This window comes from Nerophis ophidion, linkage group LG14 (assembly GCF_033978795.1).
Source record: "Nerophis ophidion isolate RoL-2023_Sa linkage group LG14, RoL_Noph_v1.0, whole genome shotgun sequence".
Taxonomy (NCBI): domain Eukaryota; kingdom Metazoa; phylum Chordata; class Actinopteri; order Syngnathiformes; family Syngnathidae; genus Nerophis; species Nerophis ophidion.
The window spans coordinates 47,848,242-47,858,996 of record NC_084624.1 but is presented as its reverse complement, the minus strand read 5'-3'; positions in this window follow the sequence as shown (position 1 = coordinate 47,858,996).

Below are 10,755 nucleotides of genomic sequence, written 5' to 3'. Positions count from 1 at the left end.
CTGTGTGTCCATGCTGGATTCTCCAATTCCAATTTAATTATTCCTTGTCAGCAAGCTTTTTCAAAATGAGATCCATTTTGCGATTCAAATCAGAAATCTTTCCAGTCTGTGTTCCCAATCCTTCCATTGCGTTGAACAGCCGTTGGGCCCCTTCAGTGGCTGCCATCGTCTTCTGAATTTGACGATACCCCAGAGCAATGCCCAGCCCAATCAGCAGGTGCCCCGCGATCACAGTTCCAAATAGGTAGATGTCTCCCACGTCCTCGATGGAAAGGGCTGAGAGGCACATGATTCTCCATTTATCCCAGGAGTCTCTCACGTACCCCGCAGCAATGGTTCCATCACGGCAGCCAGGCTCCCCCGAACCTCTTTTCCTTGTCGAAAAGACTGTGTCAATTTCGTCGTGAGTCCAGCTGATCATATTCATATTTGATGTTTAGATTAGAGGACAGCGCAAAGAAAGAGGCTTCAGAAAAGCTCAGACAAAGAATAGAATACAACAGAATAGAAAGTACTTTATTGATCCCTGGGGGAAATTCAGCACCACAGTTCGCTCACAATAGACAATAATAATAATAAATAATATATAACATATATTATATATATAATATATGAATAATATACATATATTCTACATTTAAGTGCAGTCAAGGAACATATGCATTATACAGTCTGATGGCATTTAGGGAGTCTGAGCCTTCCACTGAACGTGCTCATTCTCTCCGCAAGGTCCGAGTGTAGTGGGTGGGAGGTGTTGTCCATAATGGCTAGGAGCTTTGCTAGACTTCTCCTGTCTGACACCACCGCCAGAGAGTCCAGTTCTACTCCCACCACATTACTGGCCTTCTCCTCTAACTTGTCCAGTCTGTTTGCGTCCCTCACTCTCAGCCCGCTGCCCCAGCAAGCCACGGCATACAAGAATACGCCTGCCACCACCGACTCGTAGAACATCTTCAACATCTTTGTACAGACGTTGACGGATCCTAGCCTCCTGAGGAAGTAGAGGCGGCTCTGTCCCTCAGCGTGTTTTGACCCATTCAGATTGTTGTCCATGTGTACACCAAGGTATTTATAATCCTCTACCATGTCCACATCGACCCTCCTGATGGAAACAGGGGTCGCTGAAGTACTCCCCCTCCTTCCCAAGTCCACAACCAGCTCCTTGGTCTTCGTCACATTAAGCTGGAGGTGGTTCTTTCCACACCATGTGACAAAGTCCTCCACCAGTGTCCTGTCTTCCTTGTTATCGCCATCCTCAATACACCCCACTATCGCAGAGTCATCAGAAAACTTCTGAAGGTGGCAGGACTCTGACTGATAGTGGGAATCGGTGGTGAAGAGGAAGGGGGGAGAGGACTGTACCCCGGTGTTGCTGACCAGCCTGTCAGAAACACAGTCCTGCAGTCGCACGTACTGTGGTCTGTCAGTCAGGTCATCTACAACCCAGGACACCGAGGGGGCCTCCACCTGCATCCTCTCCGACTTCACACCCAGTAGCCCAGGCCGTATGGTATTGAAAGCACTGGAGAAGTCCAAAAACATGACCCTCACACTGCTTGCAGGCTTGACCAGGTGGGTGTGGGCTGGGTTCAGAAGGTAGATGACTGCGTCCTCCACTCCCCGTCGGGGGACTGGTAGGCGAATTGGAGTGGGTCCAGGTGGGGCAGGACACAGACAGCCAGCAGGGAAGGAGAGAGCGGAGAAAAATGCGACCGCCCTCACCAAGAGGCAAGACAGGAAAAAAGTTTGAGTTTGTTGTTGTTTTCCTGTGTGTCGTGCTTTAGTTCTTGTCGTTTTGTTGGTGGTTTCTTGTAGCAGCTTCTCGCCTTCCTTTAGAGCCCCATTCCCTGACCTGCTCTCTATTGGCAAACAGGACTGTTTCAGTCAAGCGGACGCTGTCCTTCTTTGTGGGGACATTGTTAGATTGTCGTGTCATGTACAGACGCCATCTCTGCTCCACACGCTGTAAGTTTTTGCTGTCGTCCAGCATTCCGTTTTTGTTTATTTTGTTGCCAGTTCAGTTTTACTTTGGTTCTGCGTAGCCATCACTATGCTTCATTGCCTTTTATTTTCTGTTTCCTTCATTTTGTGGAGAGGGAAGGCACAGATTCAGTAACCATAGATGACGCGCTAGCTGTCCAAAGTCGGGACCCAGGGTGGACCACTCATTTGTGCATCATTTGGGGACGTTTCTGCACTGCTGACTTGTCCCCACTCAAGATGACCTCCTGCTGACCCCACTATGGACTGGACTCTCACTATTATGTTAGATCCACTATGGACTGGACTCTCACTATTATGTTAGATCCACTATGGACTGGACTCTCACTATTATGTTAGATCCACTATGGACTGGACTCTCACACTATTTACTAGATTCACCATGGACTGGACTCTTAGTTGATAGTGGATCTAACATAATAGTGAGAGCCCAGTCCATAGTGGATCTAACGTAATAGTGAGAGTCCAGTCCATAGTGGATCTAACATAATAGTGAGAGTCCAGTCCATAGTGGATCTAACATAATAGTGAGAGTCCAGTCCATAGTGGGTCCAAAATAATAGTGAGAGTCCAGTCCATAGTGGATCTAACATAATAGGGTGAGTCCAGTCCATAGTGGATCTAACATAATAGTGAGAGTCCAGTCCATAGTGGGTCCAAAATAATAGTGAGAGTCCAGTCCATAGGGGATCTAACATAATAGTGAGAGTCCAGTCCATAGTGGATCCAATATAATAGTGAGAGTCCAGTCCATAGTGGATCTAACATAATAGTGTGAGAGTCCAGTCCATAGTGGATCTAACATAATAGTGAGAGTTCAGTCCATAGTGGATCTAACATAATAGTGAGAGTCCAGTCCATAGTGGATCCAATATAATAGTGAGATTCCAGTCTATAGTGGATCTAACATAATAGTGAGAGTCCAGTCCATAGTGGATCTAACATAATAGTGAGAGTTCAGTCCATAGTGAATCCAATATAATAGTGAGAGTCCAGTCTATAGTGGATCTAACATAATAGTGAGAGTCCAGTCCATAGTGGATCTAACATAATAGTGAGAGTTCAGTCCATAGTGAATCCAATATAATAGTGAGAGTCCAGTCTATAGTGGATCTAACATAATAGTGAGAGTCCAGTCCATAGTGGATCTAACATAATAGTGAGAGTCCAGTCCATAGTGGATCTAACATAATAGTGAGAATCCAGTCCATAGTGGATCCAATATAATAGTGAGAGTCCAGTCCATAGTGGATCCAACATAATAGTGATAGTCCAGTCCATAGTGGATCCAACATAATAGTGAGAGTCCAGTCCATAGTGGATCTAACATAATAGTGAGAGTCCAGTCCATAGTGGATCTAACATAATAGTGAGAGTCCAGTCCATAGTGGATCTAACATAATAGTGAGAGTCCAGTCCATAGTGGATCTAACATAATAGTGAGAGTCCAGTCCATAGTGGATCTAACATAATAGTGAGAGTCCAGTCCATAGTGGATCTAACATAATAGTGAGAGTCCAGTCCATAGTGGATCTAACATAATAGTGAGAGTCCAGTCCATAGTGGATCTAACATAATAGTGAGAGTCCAGTCCATAGTGGATCTAACATAATAGTGAGAGTCCAGTCCATAGTGGATCCAACATAATAGTGAGAGTCCAGTCCATAGTGGATCCAACATAATAGTGAGAGTCCAGTCCATAGTGGATCTAACATAATAGTGAGAGTCCAGTCCATAGTGGATCTAACATAATAGTGAGAGTCCAGTCCATAGTGGATCCAACATAATAGTGAGAGTCCAGTCCATAGTAGATCTAACATAATAGTGAGAGTCTAGTCCATAGGGCATCTAACATAATAGTGTGAGAGTCCAGTCCATAGTGGATCCAATATAATAGTGAGAGTCCAGTCCATAGTGGATCTAACAAAATAGTGAGAGTCCAGTCCATAGTGGATCTAACATAATAGTGAGAGTCCAGTCAATAGTTGATCTAACATAGTAGTGGGAGTCCAGTCCATAGTGGATCCAATATAATAGTGAGAGTCCAGTCCATAGTGGGGCCAGCATGAGACCATTTGGAGCAGAGACAGGTCAGCAGCACAGAGATGTCCTCAAACAATACACAGACGAGCGGTCCACCCCGGGTCCCGACTCTGGACAGCCAGCACTTCACCCATGGCCACAGGGCCTGTGCCCCCCCCCCCCCCCCTCCCCCCCCTCCGTAAGGGAGAGGAGAAACGGCAAATCAACTGCTCTAAAAAGGGGGTCTATTTAAAAGGCCAGAGTGCAAAAATGAGTTTTAAAGAAGCACTTAAATGCAGAGAATAATTTCGCCACACCTCGTCTGTGTGTGACAATAATTGGTACTTTAACTTTATTTGCAGATTATAATTGTTGATTTGCAGAAAAAAGTGTTTTTTTAACCAATTAGGTGAAGTTGCATAATTTCCCAGGGCACAAGAAGAAAAAAATGCAAAGGAAGGACAACATCAAGGACACCTCCATCACTGGACCTGTCCCGCATTCCTTTTAAATTATTGACCGCCCCTCACCTCCTTTTCTACCACCGTCTCCTCGCTCCCGTCCGGCTGCTGCGAGGGCGCCTGTAGCTTCTGATTAGCCGGCGAGATGTCAGCTTTTGCCGAGCGAGCTCTTTGGCGCTGTCACCCTCACTGATGCTCAGTGACGCGTCTGTCAACCAACGTCCTCTTCCCCTTTCATATTTCATGGCGCACGCCACACCTGTCGGTGACAGGAGGGAAACAAGGCCTTAGGAAGTCGAGAAGATGGAAGCGGTTCCAAGCCGGGATAAGTAAGAGCCAGTACTGGTACTTAGAGTACTTACTATACGGGTATTGGTATACAGGACCCGTCAAAGATCCTGTTCTGTCTCCCTGTAATGTTCGAGAAGAAGGAAGTCCTGTATACCATTACCCGCATAGTAAGTACTGTAAGTACCAGTACTTACTATACGGGTATTGGTATACAGGACCCGTCAGTGATCCGGTTCCGTCTCCCTGTAATGTTCGAGAAGAAGGGAGCAGTTCCAGGGAGACAGAACAGGATCGCTGGATGCCAATACCCGTATAGTAAGTACTGGTACTAACGGGTCGTGCATACCATTACCCGCATAGTAAGTACTGTAAGTACCAGTACTAACTATACGGGAATTGGTATACAGGACCAGTCAGTGATCCTGTTCTGTCTCCTTGTAATGTTCGAGAAGAAGGAAGCAGTTCCAGGGAGACAGAACAGGATCGCTGGATACCAATACCTGTATAGTAAGTACTGGTACTAACGGGTCCTGCATACCATTACCCGTATAGTAAGTACTGTAAGTACCAGTACTTACTATACAGGTATTGGTATACAGGACCCGTCAGTGATCCTGTTCTGTCTCCCTGTAATGTTCGAGAAGAAGGAAGCAGTTCCAGGGAGACAGAACAGGATCGCTGGATACCAATACCCGTATAGTAAGTACTGGTACTAACGGGTCGTGCATACCATTACCCGCATAGTAAGTACTGTAAGTACCAGTACTTACTATACGGGTATTGGTATACAGGACCCGTCAAAGATCCTGTTCTGTCTCCCTGTAATGTTTGAGAAGAAGGAAGTAGTTCCAGGGAGACAGAACAGGATCACTGGATACCAATACCCGTATTGTAAGTACTGGTACTAACGGGTCCTGCATACCATTACCCGCATAGTAAGTACTGTAAGTACCAGTACTTACTATACGGGTATTGGTATACAGGACCCGTCAGCGATCCTGTTCTGTCTCCCTGTAATATTCGGGAAGAAGGAAGCGGTTCCAGGCCGCGATTAAAAAAAACAAAATGAAGCTGTGAATTGTTCGGATGTAAAATTTAATTGTTCTTCGCCTCTTTAATTAGAAATCAGAATTAGAAATACTTTATTAATCCCCGAGGGGAGATTAAAATGTTCAGCACAATCCCATTCAAGATCAGACAAACATTACAGGGAGACAGAACAGGATCGCTGGATACCAATACCTGTATAGTAAGTACTGGTACTAACGGGTCCTGCATACCATTACCCGCATAGTAAGTACTGTAAGTACCAGTACTTACTATACAGGTATTGGTATACAGGACCCGTCAGTGATCCTGTTCTGTCTCCCTGTAATGTTCGAGAAGAAGGAAGCAGTTCCAGGGAGACAGAACAGGATCGCTGGATACCAATACCCGTATAGTAAGTACTGGTACTAACGGGTCGTGCATACCATTACCCGCATAGTAAGTACTGTAAGTACCAGTACTTACTATACGGGTATTGGTATACAGGACCCGTCAAAGATCCTGTTCTGTCTCCCTGTAATGTTTGAGAAGAAGGAAGTAGTTCCAGGGAGACAGAACAGGATCACTGGATACCAATACCCGTATTGTAAGTACTGGTACTAACGGGTCCTGCATACCATTACCCGCATAGTAAGTACTGTAAGTACCAGTACTTACTATACGGGTATTGGTATACAGGACCCGTCAGCGATCCTGTTCTGTCTCCCTGTAATATTCGGGAAGAAGGAAGCGGTTCCAGGCCGCGATTAAAAAAAACAAAATGAAGCTGTGAATTGTTCGGATGTAAAATTTAATTGTTCTTCGCCTCTTTAATTAGAAATCAGAATTAGAAATACTTTATTAATCCCCGAGGGGAGATTAAAATGTTCAGCACAATCCCATTCAAGATCAGACAAACATTACAGGGAGACAGAACAGGATCGCTGGATACCAATACCTGTATAGTAAGTACTGGTACTAACGGGTCCTGCATACCATTACCCGCATAGTAAGTACTGTAAGTACCAGTACTTACTATACAGGTATTGGTATACAGGACCCGTCAGTGATCCTGTTCTGTCTCCCTGTAATGTTCGAGAAGAAGGAAGCAGTTCCAGGGAGACAGAACAGGATCGCTGGATACCAATACCCGTATAGTAAGTACTGGTACTAACGGGTCGTGCATACCATTACCCGCATAGTAAGTACTGTAAGTACCAGTACTTACTATACGGGTATTGGTATACAGGACCCGTCAAAGATCCTGTTCTGTCTCCCTGTAATGTTTGAGAAGAAGGAAGTAGTTCCAGGGAGACAGAACAGGATCACTGGATACCAATACCCGTATTGTAAGTACTGGTACTAAGGGGTCCTGCATACCATTACCCGCATAGTAAGTACTGTAAGTACCAGTACTTACTATACGGGTATTGGTATACAGGACCCGTCAGCGATCCTGTTCTGTCTCCCTGTAATATTCGGGAAGAAGGAAGCGGTTCCAGGCCGCGATTAAAAAAAACAAAATGAAGCTGTGAATTGTTCGGATGTAAAATGTAATTGTTCTTCGCCTCTTTAATTAGAAATCAGAATTAGAAATACTTTATTAATCCCCGAGGGGAGATTAAAATGTTCAGCACAATCCCATTCAAGATCAGACAAACATTACAGGGAGACAGAACAGGATCGCTGACAGGTCCAGTACCGTAAGTACTGGTGCCGAGCGCCGGGACGGACAAGCTTCACAGTGTCTTGGCTGAATGACACCTTGGTCTTGTTGGACATGTCCTCGACTGGGCACTGGTAGAGAGTTAGTATTGGAGCCGAGGGTGGAGTCGGTTCTCTTGATTGCTTTGGTGGGTCTGCTCCTGTCTCCGGCCATGCTCCCCCCACCCCAGCAGTTGGTGGCGTAGAACCCCGCAGAGGCCACCACAGTGTACATGTTTTTATTTTTTATTTTTACCTTTCTAGCTGTATCTAGAAATGGCTATTGCATCAGGTCTGTTCTTTTTAATGTGTCTTGTGTTCTTTGAAGTTTGACGATTCTCTCTAACAAACGTGTTTATGTGGGCTATGGCTATGAGGGTTTTTATCTCCCTTGGCCTCAGTCTGGACCCCCTCTACAGGGGCCCAGGCTTAGATTGAACATTTGTTTTTCCTCACCCCCGCACAGCATTAACCTGTTTCTCACCTTTTTTGTAAAGTAAGTTGGCAGACCCGTCAGCGATCCTGTTCTGTCTCCCTGGAATGTTTGATCCTGTTCTGTCCCCCTGTACTGTTTGATCCTGTTCTGTCCCCCTGTACTGTTTGATCCTGTTCTGTCTCCCTGTAATGTTTGATCCTGTTCTGTCTCCCTGTAATGTTTGATCCTGTTCTGTCTCCCTGTAATGTTTGATCCTGTTCTGTCCCCCTGTACTGTTCGATCCTGTTCTGTCCCCCTGTAATGTTTGATCCTGTTCTGTCTCCCTGTAATGTTTTATCCTGTTCTGTCCCCCTGTAATGTTTGATCCTGTTCTGTCCCCCTGTAATGTTTGATCCTGTTCTGTCCGCCTGTAATGTTTGATCCTGTTCTGTCCGCCTGTAATGTTTGATCCTGTTCTGTCCCCCTGTACTGTTTGACGCTGTTCTGTCCCCCTGTACGGTTTGATCCTGTTCTGTCTCCCTGTAATGTTTGATCCTGTTCTGTCCCCCTGTAATGTTTGATCCTGTTCTGTCTCCCTGTAATGTTTGATCCTGTTCTGTCCCCCTGTAATGTTTGATCCTGTTCTGTCTCCCTGTACTGTTTGATCCTGTTCTGTCCCCCTGTACTGTTTGATCCTTTTCTGTCTCCCTGTACTGTTTGATCCTGTTCTGTCCCCCTGTACTGTTTGACCCTGTTCCGTCCCCCTGTACGGTTTGATCCTCTTCTGTCCCCCTGTAATGTTTGATCCTGTTCTGTCTCCCTGTAATGTTTGTTCCTGTTCTGTCCCCCTGTAATGTTTGATCCTGTTCTGTCCCCCTGTAATGTTTGATCCTGTTCTGTCCCCCTGTACTCTTTGATCCTGTTCTGTTTCCCTTTACTGTTTGATCCTGTTCTGTCCCCCTGTAATGTTTGATCCTGTTCTGTCCCCCTGTAATGTTTGATCATTTTCTGTCCCCCTGTAATGTTTGATCCTGTTCTGTCTCCCTGTAATGTTTGATCCTGTTCTGTCCCCCTGTAATGTTTGATCCTGTTCTGTCCCCCTGTAATGTTTGATCCTGTTCTGTCCCCCTGTACTGTTTGACGCTGTTCTGTCCCCCTGTACGGTTTGATCCTGTTCTGTCTCCCTGTAATGTTTGATCCTGTTCTGTCCCCCTGTAATGTTTGATCCTGTTCTGTCCCCCTGTAATGTTTGATCCTCTTCTGTCCCCCTGTACTGTTTGATCCTGTTCTGTCCCCCTGTAATGTTTGATCCTGTTCTGTCTCCCTGTAATGTTTGATCCTGTTCTGTCCCCCTGTAATGTTTGATCCTGTTCTGTCCCCCTGTACTGTTTGATCCTGTTCTGTCCCCCTGTACTGTTTGTTTGCTGTTGAATGGGATTGTGCTGAACATCTTAATTTTTGCTCGGGGATCATTTAATATTTCTGATTCTGATTCTAAATCCGACTCAGAAGTCTAAGAAAACACTGGACATCACAGTTCTCATTATAGGTTAAAATTTAAATACGTACATAAAAACATTTATTTTAATATGAAACAAATTTATGTTTATCAACACAGGAAAACGGACAAAATGATAAAAAATTGGTACAGTTTAGGATTCCCATGAGGTACTGCGATTAAATACCGTATTGCTTTAAATATTAAAAGTAACAATCAGGATAAGATCAAAGGTTTGGAGACACGTTCTCATTCAAAAGCATGTAATCATGTCTTAAAACGTTCAATATACATTAAAGGTACATTATACAGGGTTGAAATTGAAAGTTGTATCAATAAACTTTTAACTTTTTAGCAAATTATGACCTAATTGGAGAGGTTTTCATAATAAACAAAATGTGAATAATGTCAAAGAGAGCTCCCACATCCTTCCATTTTTCTCCATCACCGCTTCTGGGAAGACTTTCTACAAGACTCTGAAGCATGTTAGACCTTGTCAGCTCTGTTCTAAACCAAAGTCACCCAAGCTTGTCTTTGTGAACCTTCAGTGGGAATATATATATATATAAAATAAACTGTTCCCACTCAGATGGACGCACAAGTCTAGACTGTATAAAACTGAACTTAGTTCAGGCTTGATGGTGTTCCTCTTTCAGACACAAGGGGGCAGTGTTGCAACAGGAACTATAATACTCAAGGTAACACCTGTGATGTCCTTTTTTGGACTTGAAACAGAGCAAAATATTATTTCAGGTACAAAAAACAAATAATCAACTAGTAAAACACATATGTTGGCACTTGCTATGTATATAATCACTGTATACATGTCAAATATCTCATGTTTGTATACACCTTCACAGCGACAACATATATATATATATATATATATATATATATATATATATATATATATATATGTATATATATATATATATATATATATATATATATATATATATATATATATATATATATATATATATATATATATATACATATATATATAAATATATATATATATATATATACAGGCAACTCATCAAAATTAAAACAATTCCTCATAGGACATCACAGTAAAAAAAAAAAAAAGCACATATAAAATATAAAAAAAAATAAAAGTTCCTATTTGCTTTATTCCCACAATAATAACATTTATTGTTAGCATAACACCACATGTCAATCAAAAGTGAGCAGTATTAACCGTGTAAAGTCAGAATGCATGTCCACCTTTATCAACACAAGAACATAAAATGAGATCATTTTTTAATTATTTTGCAAGTAATATTTTATCAAGACACGTTCAGACATACGGTGCAATTGTGCTATGGAAACATTCA